This window comes from Macrobrachium rosenbergii, chromosome 11 (assembly GCF_040412425.1).
Source record: "Macrobrachium rosenbergii isolate ZJJX-2024 chromosome 11, ASM4041242v1, whole genome shotgun sequence".
In the NCBI taxonomy this organism is placed as follows: Eukaryota; Metazoa; Arthropoda; class Malacostraca; order Decapoda; family Palaemonidae; genus Macrobrachium; species Macrobrachium rosenbergii.
The window spans coordinates 49,458,117-49,470,616 of NC_089751.1; the positions used below are offsets into that span (position 1 = coordinate 49,458,117).

The window sequence follows — 12,500 nt, forward strand, 5'->3', positions numbered from 1 at the left end:
ATACATGCTATAAACACGACGGGTAATGCAGGAGTATGTAAAAGTGGTCAACATGTTAGAATGATGAGCCTCCTGTGCAGGAGTATGAAGAGGCTGTTTTTGTGGAAGTTTTCTGAACAGGAAGAATTATTCAAGATGCAGCAATTAAAAGGATGAATATGGCATTGACTTGTGTTGTCTTTCATCTCTGCAGCCATCCCCCATCAAGGAAACTGTGTTAATGTTGAATACATACGTGTAAAAACATGTATACATGATGTGATTATATATATATATATATATATATATATATATATATATATATATATATATATATATATATATATATATATTATACAAAGTATATATATATATACATATACACATATTTATATATATATATAATGTATATATATAATATATATATTGTATATGTAGTGTACACGGACCTGAGCACACACGCCCATGGCATTTGCAGTGGATCATATTAAGCTCATTACCATTCCCGATCCAATGACCTCTCTCATCAGAGTCGATTCATGCCCAATATTTTGCGATGCAGTTTCACTAACAAACTCATTCGTGCTTCGAATAAACTACCAGACGCTTTCCTTTATGGAAACGAGACCGGTAACACAGCAAAGCTACGCCTGACGTCTCTAATAATTACATGTGGCAAACAACGAGCAACAGTATCATATCGCGCACGCACGGTTATGCAGCAAAATTTGTTCTTGTCCATTTTGAGAGAACATTCTTATCACGAATGCGGTCGAAAGCAAAAAGAGAAAAGATGAAAAACGAAAAAGTTAGAAAAACTGCATAATAATAATGTATGTGGTAACGTATAACGACAGAAAAAATTATCATATTAAAACTAAACAAGAAAAGAAAAAACTAACGATTAATAAATTAAAAATTGACCTAAATACCCAAAAGAGACTAATCAATAGAAAGCAGATTAAACCATTTCAGCAGTTAATCGGGGAACCAGGTATGGCCGTCTATTTCACTCGTCAAATGACAATTCCTATTTAAACTCAGTGAAATGAAAGAGTGAGCCATTAATGTACAGTACCCATTGCGAGCATTTTCTCTATTCTGCCCTAAAATGGAAGACTGCAATATCTGAAAAAATGCAAAACTAAGAAAAATGGTAGATACTGCAGTTTTCCCTATCCTTACTACTGATTTTGCAGGGACTGCAAATGGGATCCCCTAAACAAAGCATGGAGGAATCATTCTGAAACTGCAGTAGGCTGTGTATCAGTGCTTCACGAGCCCAATAGGTGGCACATCTCAATTTCGAAAATTTTGCAGATACGCAGTTTACAATTTTAGGGCAGTATTCTAGATATACAGATACCTGGATATGACGAACCCAAATAATCCATCAAGAATCATCAACTCACGACTGACTCTGAGAATCGATAACAGCGGCATTTTGAGGAGAGAGCAGTCACGCGTATTCCAGTTTACGGAGGGAAATCTAACGGAATTTTCACCTTAATGCCAGAAATTTCACAGAAAAATAAAACGTAGCCAAGTCACGTTTGAGAAATGCACAATCTCTAGACACAAATATACATAAGCTTCAGGTATTCTAAAAACAAACACTGAAAATCAACAGTGATTCCAGGAAAATGTCTCGGGCTTATATCGGGCCAGGTACGACCGAATTCCCTCAAGATTTGTTCGGGGACGTGCAAAGTACTACTGATGCAAGCGGAAGATACGGCCACATTCACTCCAGACATGCCGAAGGACCCGTAAGGTCAATTTCCAAATTTCCAGGGGGCAAAAGTGAGGTTCGCGGACATTTATGGAAGCCTTTTCAAGAGTCAAAAAGTGGCATCTCTTTCCTGACCTAAGAAAAAAAAAAAATCTGCAGACTTTGGTTCAGCTCCCTTCCAGAATTTAGTATAACGTACATCAGGAAACTGGACATAAGCTCGTGAATATATACAGATACATATATATATATATATATATATATATATATATATATATATATATATATATATATATATATATATATATATATATATATTTAATTCATATATATACATATCCCCCTTTTATAGGCTTATCGCTACAAGCCTGTTATCCGGGCAGGAATATATGAAGAAACCTTTCGCCTACCGTCGAAGGACGCGAGCCCACCTAAGACTTCATGGTTGCTATTACATATATATATATATATATATATATATATATATATATATATATATATATATATATATATATATATATATATATATAGTCTACAGCTAGTAAAAATGACCAGTAGATTCTCTCTCTCTCTCTCTCTCTCTCTCTCTCTCTCTCTCTCTCTCTCTCTCTCTCTCTCTCTCTCTCATATATATATATATATATATATATATATATATATATATATATATATATATATATATATATATATATATATATATATATATATATTTATAAGAAGAAGGAGTACCCACAGAAGCCAAACTTGGAGGCGAAGAAATTGATGTTGAATACACATGAAAGAAAAAAAGTTGAACCTATTCAGCTGAATTTTTTTATATTATATGTGGAGTGATGATGACCAAGAGAACTGATTAAAAAAAAAGGAGTGGAAGTGATGGATCTGCATGTTTTTAAAATGGTTTGGTCATAGGAAGAGAATGAAGACAGATAGTCAGTGAAACGTGTATAATTCGAAGGGGTTGAGAGGAAATAGGAGCAAATTACGTACTAGAACATCTAAAGAGAGTGTGCACGCAAGATAGAGCTAAACAGCACCTTTTGGAAGTTCAAAGTACTGGTGATGAATCTTTCCTAGTGAATGAGGCAGCTAATGTTTGGGAGGGTATTTGTACAGGGTATCCATCGTCAATTCAGTAATGACTTCTTGTGAATCACTGGAGGGCCCAACAGTCAAATCTGGGTTATTGTGTTCCCTACCTCTATTGGGGAAGAGATGCAATCTGCATAAGTGACTTTAGGGGCCTTAGGGGCCACCAGGGAAGCGTGAGAAAAATAAGTAAGTATACCTTAGTTTAACCAGGCCACTGAGCTGATTAACAGCTCTCCTACGACTGGTCCGAAGGATTAGATTTGAAGCGTGAGAACGAGGTCCCAATGTCGACACAGGGCCCCTGGGATTCCTCCAGAATCCGCAGAGGTGTGACATAAATAATTGTTTTATTTGTTTAAAGGGCACTGGGACCTGTCCCCCCACTGCCTGTCGGCCTAAGAAACAGGAGATCAGCGCCTACCCTATGAGCCTACAGAGGCCCAGGAGGACTTCAACTTTTAACTATATGGGACAAAGCCACAACTTGGCTCCAATTCCCTGAGATTCCTTGAAGAGACTTGATCCAGTCCACCAGAACCAAACAGATCCAAAATAGATTCAGGGTGGATTTTTGAATGGACCCAGTGCCTTCAAGGAGTTGCAGAGAGTAGAAGTTTTGATTTTAGTGGCAATCCACTGGGGATTCCAGAGGTAGCTTGGGTCCTGGTTCAACTGAAGACCACTCTTCTGGTGGGCCAGGGGAGCTTATAGGTCACTGCTCTACAAAATCGGTCCCTTCTTGATTACAGCTGGGGAGCCAAGGCCACCAGTTTGACCGAGACACCCTTCTCAGGATCTTTTTGCAGAAAACAGGGTAGAACCACTGGGTTGGAAAATGATGATGCAATTTTACGCCAAACGAATCCAAGAGTTAAAAAAGAGCTGATACGTAAACAGAAAATATGACAATTTAGACATGCATATAACACACGATTCGATAACATGAATCGGAAAAACTATATTCGGTATATATTCCATAATTACAACTCACTCAAACAAGCCTAAAACTAACTGTGAAACAAACAAACAAACAAACAAACAAAAAACAATAAAAAGTGGGCCAGGCATTGGGCAAACATAACGGAGCAGCTGATTAAAAAGTCAGTTAAAAATAGATGGAAAACGTGCAGAAGCAAAAGGCTATGAAATATCAGAATGCATTGCTGTGCGGGGTAGTAATATCTCTGGATAAGTCAATCATGTGGATGTACAATGCAAAATCCTCGTAAACAAAAACATTCCATTTTCTAACTTGCTAAATAATGCCATAAACCATGATCAAAACATATTCATGGTAGAATTCTCTATTCCGGCCTAAATTAAATTGAAATAAATATCTTGTATAAATAATAAGAGTATTAAATGTTTTTAGTCAAGTAACAATTCCTAATCTGCGAGAGAGAGAGAGAGAGAGAGAGAGAGAGAGAGAGAGAGAGAGAGAGAGAGAGGGGGGGGGGTTCACCTGCGATAAGAATTTTCTTCATAAGAGCATTGTGGTGGACAAAGAAGCAGGTCATTTGCATACAGTACTAATATATCGAGAAGCCTTTTAATCTCCTAAGGTGAGGGTTGCCTAAGAGAAGCAGCAACGAGACACACACACATAACAAAGATGCTATAGACCAGCGGTTCTCAACCGGAAGGGGGGGGGGGGGAATTGTGACCACACATCGGCAGGCTCAAACTGGCTCTAGGACCACGCAAAACGCTCTGTGCATCGGTCCGCACTGTTGAGAGGCCGCGCTGGGCTCTCTCTCCGCTACCTTGTGTGTTTGTGTTAGTATTTTGAGGTAGACAATTTTAGAAAGGGGAAAGAGGATGACATTCTGACATACGGTGAAAGGGTGCATGGTCCAAAAAAGGTTGAGAACCACTGCTATAGACCAAAGAAAGAATGAAAACCCCCAACAACACCAAGGACCGACCTCCGAGTTACCGTAACTTGCAAATTACGTATGTATGGAAGTGTGTAAACCCTAATACGGTTTGCTTCGTGAATACGAATAATATGATAATGTGGACTCGCAAGGGGGAGGTGGGTACGATTTACATGCAATGCTCTGGACTATCTTTGCGACTACTGCTGATGATAATAAAGTTGTCTTGCAAACAGCCGGCTGTTTCCTCTACTATTTATTTAGTCAGCACGCACACATACAAACACATGCACTAGATCAGATTTAACCTAAACTTAACATAGACCTACTTCTTCCAGTAAAACTATAGAGAGAGCAAAACGCTAACGTAGTTCAGTTATTCCATTTACATATCGGAATGTTGTCATGCGGTCGCTATAAATGAGGAACCACCAGATAATGACGGAGGCATTCATTCTGGCGCGCCCTCAATTCAGCAGTGGCACAGAATAGCAAATAGCGTCGTAGCCTTCCACTGTACATCTGTCTCGCCTAGCAAAGTCTCCGAGAGAAATCAAGCCTACAATCATCATTAAGAATTCTTGTAGAAAATGTACTGCCTCGTTCAAGTCAGTGGCATTACATGGTGTACCGCTCAACAAACGGAAGAAACTGTATTTAAATGCTTTATCTACCAATCCAGAGATCCTACCGTGTCTTTTAGACGATGTAATTGGCATCTCTACCCTTGAGATAAAGTACTTCACCACTGGAAGCCCGAATGATTACGAAAAACAACAACAAAATACCTGGAACAGAAAGTGAAACTCGGCAGTTACCCGGAGCAACCGAAGGTGTGGGCCTCGTCATCTCGGTGAAGATAAGCCTACGGAACAGAATGAAAAATCAGACCCGGCTAATTGGCGATGGTTTCGTTAGGCCTAGGAAAAGAAGGGCTGATTTAAAGGGATTAAAAAGTTACACAACAACAACGAGGCAAAGAAACCACGGAGTCTACCGAAGTGTTAGACGGGCATCATAAAGATCAGAATCCTCCTATTTTCACGAAATTTTCATTTACACCGTCACTTCCGAGGGCAGAAATGTCCAACGTTGAATCTCAGTACAAAATCGTAACACGTTTACAAATAAGAGAGAATAACAAAAAAGAGAGAATAACAAAGAGAATAACAAAACAGGAACTTGTTTGGGATGTGATTGAATAATACCAAGAGGAACTTACTGTAGGATGACGGAGAATAACAAGAGGAACTTATTGTAGGAAAGAATAACTGCCAAGAGGAACTTATTGTGACTGATAGGATGACTGACTAGAGAGAGACTGTCGGATGACAAAAACAAGAGGAACTTGTTGTAGGATGACTGAGAATAACTGCCAGAAGAGAACTTATTGAGGGAGAATAAATAACCAAGAGGAACTTACTGTAGGATGACTACACAGAGAAACTTACTGTCGGATGACTGATGAGAGAATAACTGCCAAGAGGAACTTATTGTAGGATGACTGAGAATAACTGCCAAGAGGAACTTATTGCAGGGTGACTGATAAGCGAGAATAACTACCAAGAGGAACCTATTGCATGGTGATTAGAGAGAGTAACTACACAGAGAAACTTACTGTCGGATGACTGATGAGAGAATAACTACCAAGAGGAATTCACTGCGGGATGACTGATAGAGAAAATAACTACCATGAGGAACTTACTGCCGGGTTACTGATAAGAGAGAATAACAACCAAAGAGGAACTTATTTCAGGATGACTGATAAGCAAGAATAACTGCCAAGAGGAACTTACTGCAAGATGACTGATAAAGGGAATAACTGATAAAAGAGGCTCACGGCAAGATGGCTGATAAAGAGAATAACTGCAAGAAGGACTCATGGCAGGGTGACTGGAAAAAGTGAATAATTACCAAAAGGGCTAACTGCAAAATAACTGACAGAGGGAATAACTGCCAAAGGAGACTCGATGTAGAAGCCGTATTTACAAAGTCTTTAAATAGCAGGTTGTTTACAAGTTAAATTCGGAGCAGCTATACAGACCCATAACACGTACTGTGTAAAAACGCGACAAGGTCACCTCTGTGAAAAGCAATGAAGCAGATGAATTTCATTAAGCAAAGTTTTCTTACAAAACCAAATCTGAAATGACAACAACAATACGACTGCACACTCCATTACCCAAACAATAGGCTTCAGCATGAACCCCTAATACTTTGCTATGATGTGCGGTTCCAATACTCAACGATGAATTGGCGCAACATGCTGAATTTGATAGTTTCTGAAAACTTAGTAATGAATTCCAAATGACAACGTACAGCTGCAAGTATGCTTAAAATTCTGTTACTTTAACAACAAAATTCCTTTATAAATATTCACAGACAACCGAGCTGGCGAACTCGTCAGCACCGTAATACTTTTACATAAGACAACACCTGGTCGCCACAGTTTCCGAATCAGCAATCACTGAAGAGGGTCTCCGGAGAGGCGAACAAATTCCAAAGGTGACACGAGTGACGCAAAAGCAAGAAATCTCTCCATTAACATAATCCTTCCGGGAAGACCAGACTCCCAGATTATGTGAGCTGGACACTTCGCATGCGAGGAGGCGAGCTCCGTCTTCAAATGAGCAACCAATCAAAGTGGCAACATGCAAATGAAGACGTAGTATGAGAAAATTGTTGCGCTGGGAGGCGAGAATTGAGAAGGGCGGGGGGGGGGAGGGGGCAGGGGGCGTAGATGGGGTAGGTGTGGCATGGGTGGACAAGGGCGCTTAGAGACGCACGTGATGCATGATAATACAGGAGGTGTTGGGGTGAAGGGTGCAAAGATCAGCCCAAAGGATTATGCCCTAACATCCCCTCTCAACCCCCACCCCCAATGGAAGGAGTCCTTGGGGATATTTCTGAAACGCGGCAGAAGAAGACATATCGTCGAGGAGACTTCAGAGAAAAGCGAGCACAGCAAAGCAGTTAGAAAATAAAAACGTGCCGGGCAACTGAAGCTTCCAATCTTCGTTTATTGCGACAATGATGGCTTCTTTAAGCCTCGCCGACGTAAACGTAGACGAGTATAGATGTGATGCGAGCTGGACTCCTCCCCTATACTAGCTGAAGGAGTGAGTACCTTTGTTTACATTGGGCTCAGAACAATGTTCGGCGCTGGGGTGACAGAATCGACAACAGCGACTGACAACGATGCTCGAACTCTGCGGAAGCATCCCTGTGCAATAAGTATTAACATTTTAACACTGCCACCAGTGCGATTGTACAATCAAAGAGATAGGTTTGTCGTCGCAGAAAATAACGCAGTACAATTGTACGATCAAGAGATAGGCTTGTCGTTCATAAATAACGCAGTAGAATTGTACAATAAAGAGATAGGTTTGTCGTCGCAGAAAATAACGTAGTACAATTGTACTGTCAAGAGATAGGTTTGTCGTTCGTAAATAACGCAGTACAATTGTACAATCAAGAGATAGGTTTGTCGTCGCAGAAAATAACGCAGTACAATTGTACAATCAAGAGATAGGTTTGTCGTCGCAGAAAATAACGCAGTACAATTGTAATTTCAAGAGACAGGTTTGTCGTCACAGAAAATAACGCAGTACAATTGTACAATCAAGAGATAGGTTTGTCGTCACAGAAAATAACGCAGTACAACTGTACAATCAAGAGATCGGTTTGTCGACACAGAAGATACCGCAGTATAATTGTACAATCAAGACATAGGTTTGTCGTCGCAGAAAATAACGCAGTACAACTGTACAACCAAGACTAAGGTTTGTCGTCAGAGAAAATAACGCGGTACAATTGTGCAATCAAGACAAAGGTTTGTCGCCACAGAAATTAACACAGTACAAATGTACAATTGAGAGCTAGGTTTGTCGCCACAGACAATAACGCAGTACAATCGTACAATCAAGACAAAAGGCTTGTCGCCACAGAAACTAACGACGACGAGGACAATGGGAACACGCGAAACATAACAAGCGGGGTCAGGCATCTGGACGAAGTGCAAGCAGCAGGACTTCCTAGAACACAAACTTGCCCAAGAACGAAAGCAATTGCACCTAAACCGGCGCGCAAGTGCGAGCGATGAACAAGCAAAGCTTATTGGTACCTACCCACCTACCACGAGGCCCTCAAGGCAACCAGCCCCATACCTTGGCATGGCAACCACCGGGCAAAGCACAAGCACTGACAGAAAATGGGCGTGAGGATAACGGACGCCACATGGCAGCGAGGTCATGTTTATGTTTGCTAACCAAACTCCCGCGCATACTGACGAAGGAGGTCTGAGCCGCCTGAGAGAGAGAGAGAGAGAGAGAGAGAGAGAGAGAGAGAGAGAGAGGAACAGCACGTCCCAGTTAACGATCCTGAAGCAGAAAGCATCATCAAAGCAATACTGAATTGTAACAGACGAAAAGTAAAACGAATCTTAGAGACGGCCCAACCTTCAGATAAGAGACCGATTCTGGTGTTTGACTGTGCCAATAGAGAACATTAACACTGACATCGAGTTAATCCAAAATCATTTGAAAATCTTATGGATACATAGAAACTCGGAAACATCTATATCTTTTTGACTTACCTGCGTCAATAAAATAGGCGGCAGCAATAGAATCCAAAATAAGCAGAATTGGTATAGCTACGGGAGGCGAGGTTGGCCTACGATAACCACTGACTTTTCTCCACCTTCCAGTAAGTCGACAGAAGTGGCACTTGGTATTGGGATAGCTATCTTTCCTCTTTCAATTCACTCTGTCTCTCTCTCTCTCTCCCCCCTTTGTCTCTCTCTCTCTCTCTCTCTTTTCTCTCACCCTCCCTCTCTCTCTCTCTCTCTTTTTAGATGTACGCGATCGCTCCTGTCGTAGCGTGAAAACTCTTCTTTTGATTTGTTCCCTCGATGTTGACGCCCGCAAGAGAGGGATAAAGAACACACCACTTTCCAGGGACGACGTATTTCGAATCGTTTACTGTATATCCACCTGCTGTGTCTTCGATTTCCACTCTCAGGCTGCTTCCCAAAACCAGGGCTTCTTCATCCTATACACACACACACACACAGACACCCCTTCCTCCTCCTCTTGTCCCCTGAGCAACCTGACAGACAGACACCAATGAGGTTCCTTGGGCTCCACCAACAGGATATCTGAAAGGGTTCCTATCCAATCAGAGAGAGTGAAAGAGGAGAGAGAGAATAATAGTCGCCCCACCAGTCACATGTATGGAGGTGCGTGCTTCGAATAAATAAACAAACAAACACTGACTCACACACACATATACACACACAAACACAAAACTTTTCAATTTCTCAACAGAAGAGAGATTCTCACAACGGCACAGGTGGTGGGTGACTGCGGCCGGTGAGTGTGTTTGTGTCTTGGCTGGAAACACCCCTCTCTCTCTCTCTCTCTCTCTCTCTCTCTCTCTCTCTCTCTCTCTCTCTCTCTCTCTCTCTCTCTCTCAGCCTCATTTCTCTCTTTCTCTATCTGCCTCAATCTTCTCTCTACCTCTCTCACTGTCAGCTTCACTGCTTGCTCTCTATCTTTTTCCCCTGTATATTTACACGCTCTCTCCCGCTTTTTTCTCTCTACCATCCTCACCTCTCTCTCTCTCTCTCTATCTCTTTTCTCTCTGTATATATACGCACTCCCACTTATTCTCGGTACCACACTCGTCTCTTCCTCTCTCTCTCTCTCTCTCTCTCTCTCTCTCTCTCTCTCTCTCTCTCTCTCTCATTCGTCACCAGCCTCACATCATTCCAGTGCTACCTGTCTATATGCTCTGCATATTTGCAGAGGCCAATTTTTATTCGATTCGTCAAAATCTGAATGGGTCATTCCTACCACCGCTTTTTAGGCGAGTGGGACTGGGAAATGCCTGGAGCATCATGCATCTATTGCACTTTTGTTTAAGGATTTTAAAGAATTTGTCCGTGAGAAAAAAAGGAAGAGACAAAACAGTACGTATGCAGATGTGAACACACACACATACACACACACTATGTATACACTCTATCTATATATATATATATATATATATATATATATATATATATATATATATATATATATATATATATATATATATGATTATTTATATATATACGTTTTTATATATTTATAATTGTTTGTGTGTGTGGGAGAACGTAAACACGCTATATATATATATATATATATATATATATATATATATATATATATATATATATATATATATATATATATATATATATATATATATATATATACATTAGTGTGTGTGTGTGTGTGTGAGAGAGAGAGAGAGAGAGAGAGACAGAGATAAGAGAGAGACGATAAGGTCATGAGGCAGGCAGGCGGGACTATAACACATAGCCGAAGGGGAAGAAGAAGAAGAAGAAGAAGAAGAAGAAGAAGAAGAAGAAGAAGAAATGAACGGCAGAGAGAGGAGGAGGAGGAGGAGGAGGAGGAGGAGGAGGAGGAGGAGGAGGAGTACCACCTTTTGGGGGCGGGGGCGCAACCCGAAGTGGCCCCCTTTAAGTTAAGGAGAGGCCGGTGGTAACGAGGTAAACAGAGGCATCAAAGAGTGAAAGAGAGAGAGAGAGAGAGAGAGAGAGAGAGAGAGAGAGAGAGAGAGAGAGAGAGAGAGCTATACCGCTAATTAGTATGGCTGCGATGGCATTAAGGAAGAAGAAGAAGGAAGGAGAGAGAGAGAGAGAGAGAGAGAGAGAGAGAGAGAGAGAGAGAGAGAGAGAGAAGAGGCATCCACACAGACACGGAACCGGAGTATCATCGTGCGTCAGCCAACGCAGATAAAAGACGCTCTTAGCGCCGACATGTTGCTGATGGTGATGTAGATGGCGATGGTGATGGTAGGAGTGATAGATAATGATGGTGTTGACGCCCCTTCATCCACCATACACACCGGTATCATCATGATGATGATCATCATCATTATAAGTCACAAACGTCATTTTAGGTCCCGCTGGCACACACCTGAGCGGTGACTGCAAGTTTCGTCTCTTACCAACCACACCCACCTTCCCAGACTCTCTCTCTCTCTCTCTCTCTCTCTCTCTCTCTCTCTCTCTCGTTTTGACACATCTCTTATCCGGCGTCCCTGCCTCCTCTCTTTCTTCCATCTCCAGCTTCCCTTATATCAAAATCTCTCTCTCTCTCTCTCTCTCTCTCTCTCTCTCTCTCTCTCTCTCTCTCTCTCTCTCTCGTTTTGACATCACATCTCTTCTTCCATCCAGCTTCCCTGCCTCCTCTCTCTCTCTTTTCTTCCATCTCTTATCCGGCGTCCCTGCCTCCTCTCTTTCTTCCATCTCCAGCTTCCCTTATATCAAAATCTCTCTCTCTCTCTCTCTCTCTCTCTCTCTCTCTCTCTCTCTCTCTCTCTCTCGTTTTGACACATCTCTTATCCGGCGTCCCTGTCTCTCTCTTTCTTCCATCTCCAGCTTCCATTATATCAAATCTCTCTCTCTCTCTCTCTCTCTCTCTCAGTTTTGTTTTGGCACATCTCTTATCCGGCGTCTTTGCCTCCTCTCGTTTTTCCATCTCCAGCTTCTCTTGTCTATATATTCTCCCTTTTCTCATTCCCTTCCTCCGTTGCCCAGTTCCAGACTTCTGCTCGGGGGTCATTTCAACCTTGGCCCCAAGCAAGGCGAGGAGTCCTTAAAGCTAAAGGTATAAATTTAAAGCACAGTATCTCGATACTCTTAGCCGCCTACCACTGCCGCTGATAACTCCGCTCGGCAATAATGAATCTCTTCTTCTTCTTCAAGAGATCAATAGGAAATGTCATACAGACCTCACACGTGGCAGGCTCAA

The 12,500-nt window shown here is 41.6% G+C and overlaps 1 protein-coding gene across 4 annotated transcripts in view; it reads right to left on the reverse strand.

Annotated features, from left to right (window-relative positions):
* LOC136843436 (neuronal calcium sensor 2) overlaps positions 1–12,500 on the reverse strand; it is a 988,260-nt gene that overhangs the window by 429,241 nt on the left and 546,519 nt on the right. The window contains exon 1 of one of the 4 annotated variants that reach the window (XM_067111919.1): positions 9,275–10,060. The exons of the other annotated variants lie outside the window; for them this stretch is intronic. The gene's annotated coding sequence lies outside the window, so the exon portion shown is untranslated. Of the gene's footprint in view, positions 1–9,274; positions 10,061–12,500 lie in introns of those variants that run through there. 4 annotated transcript variants of the gene reach the window in all.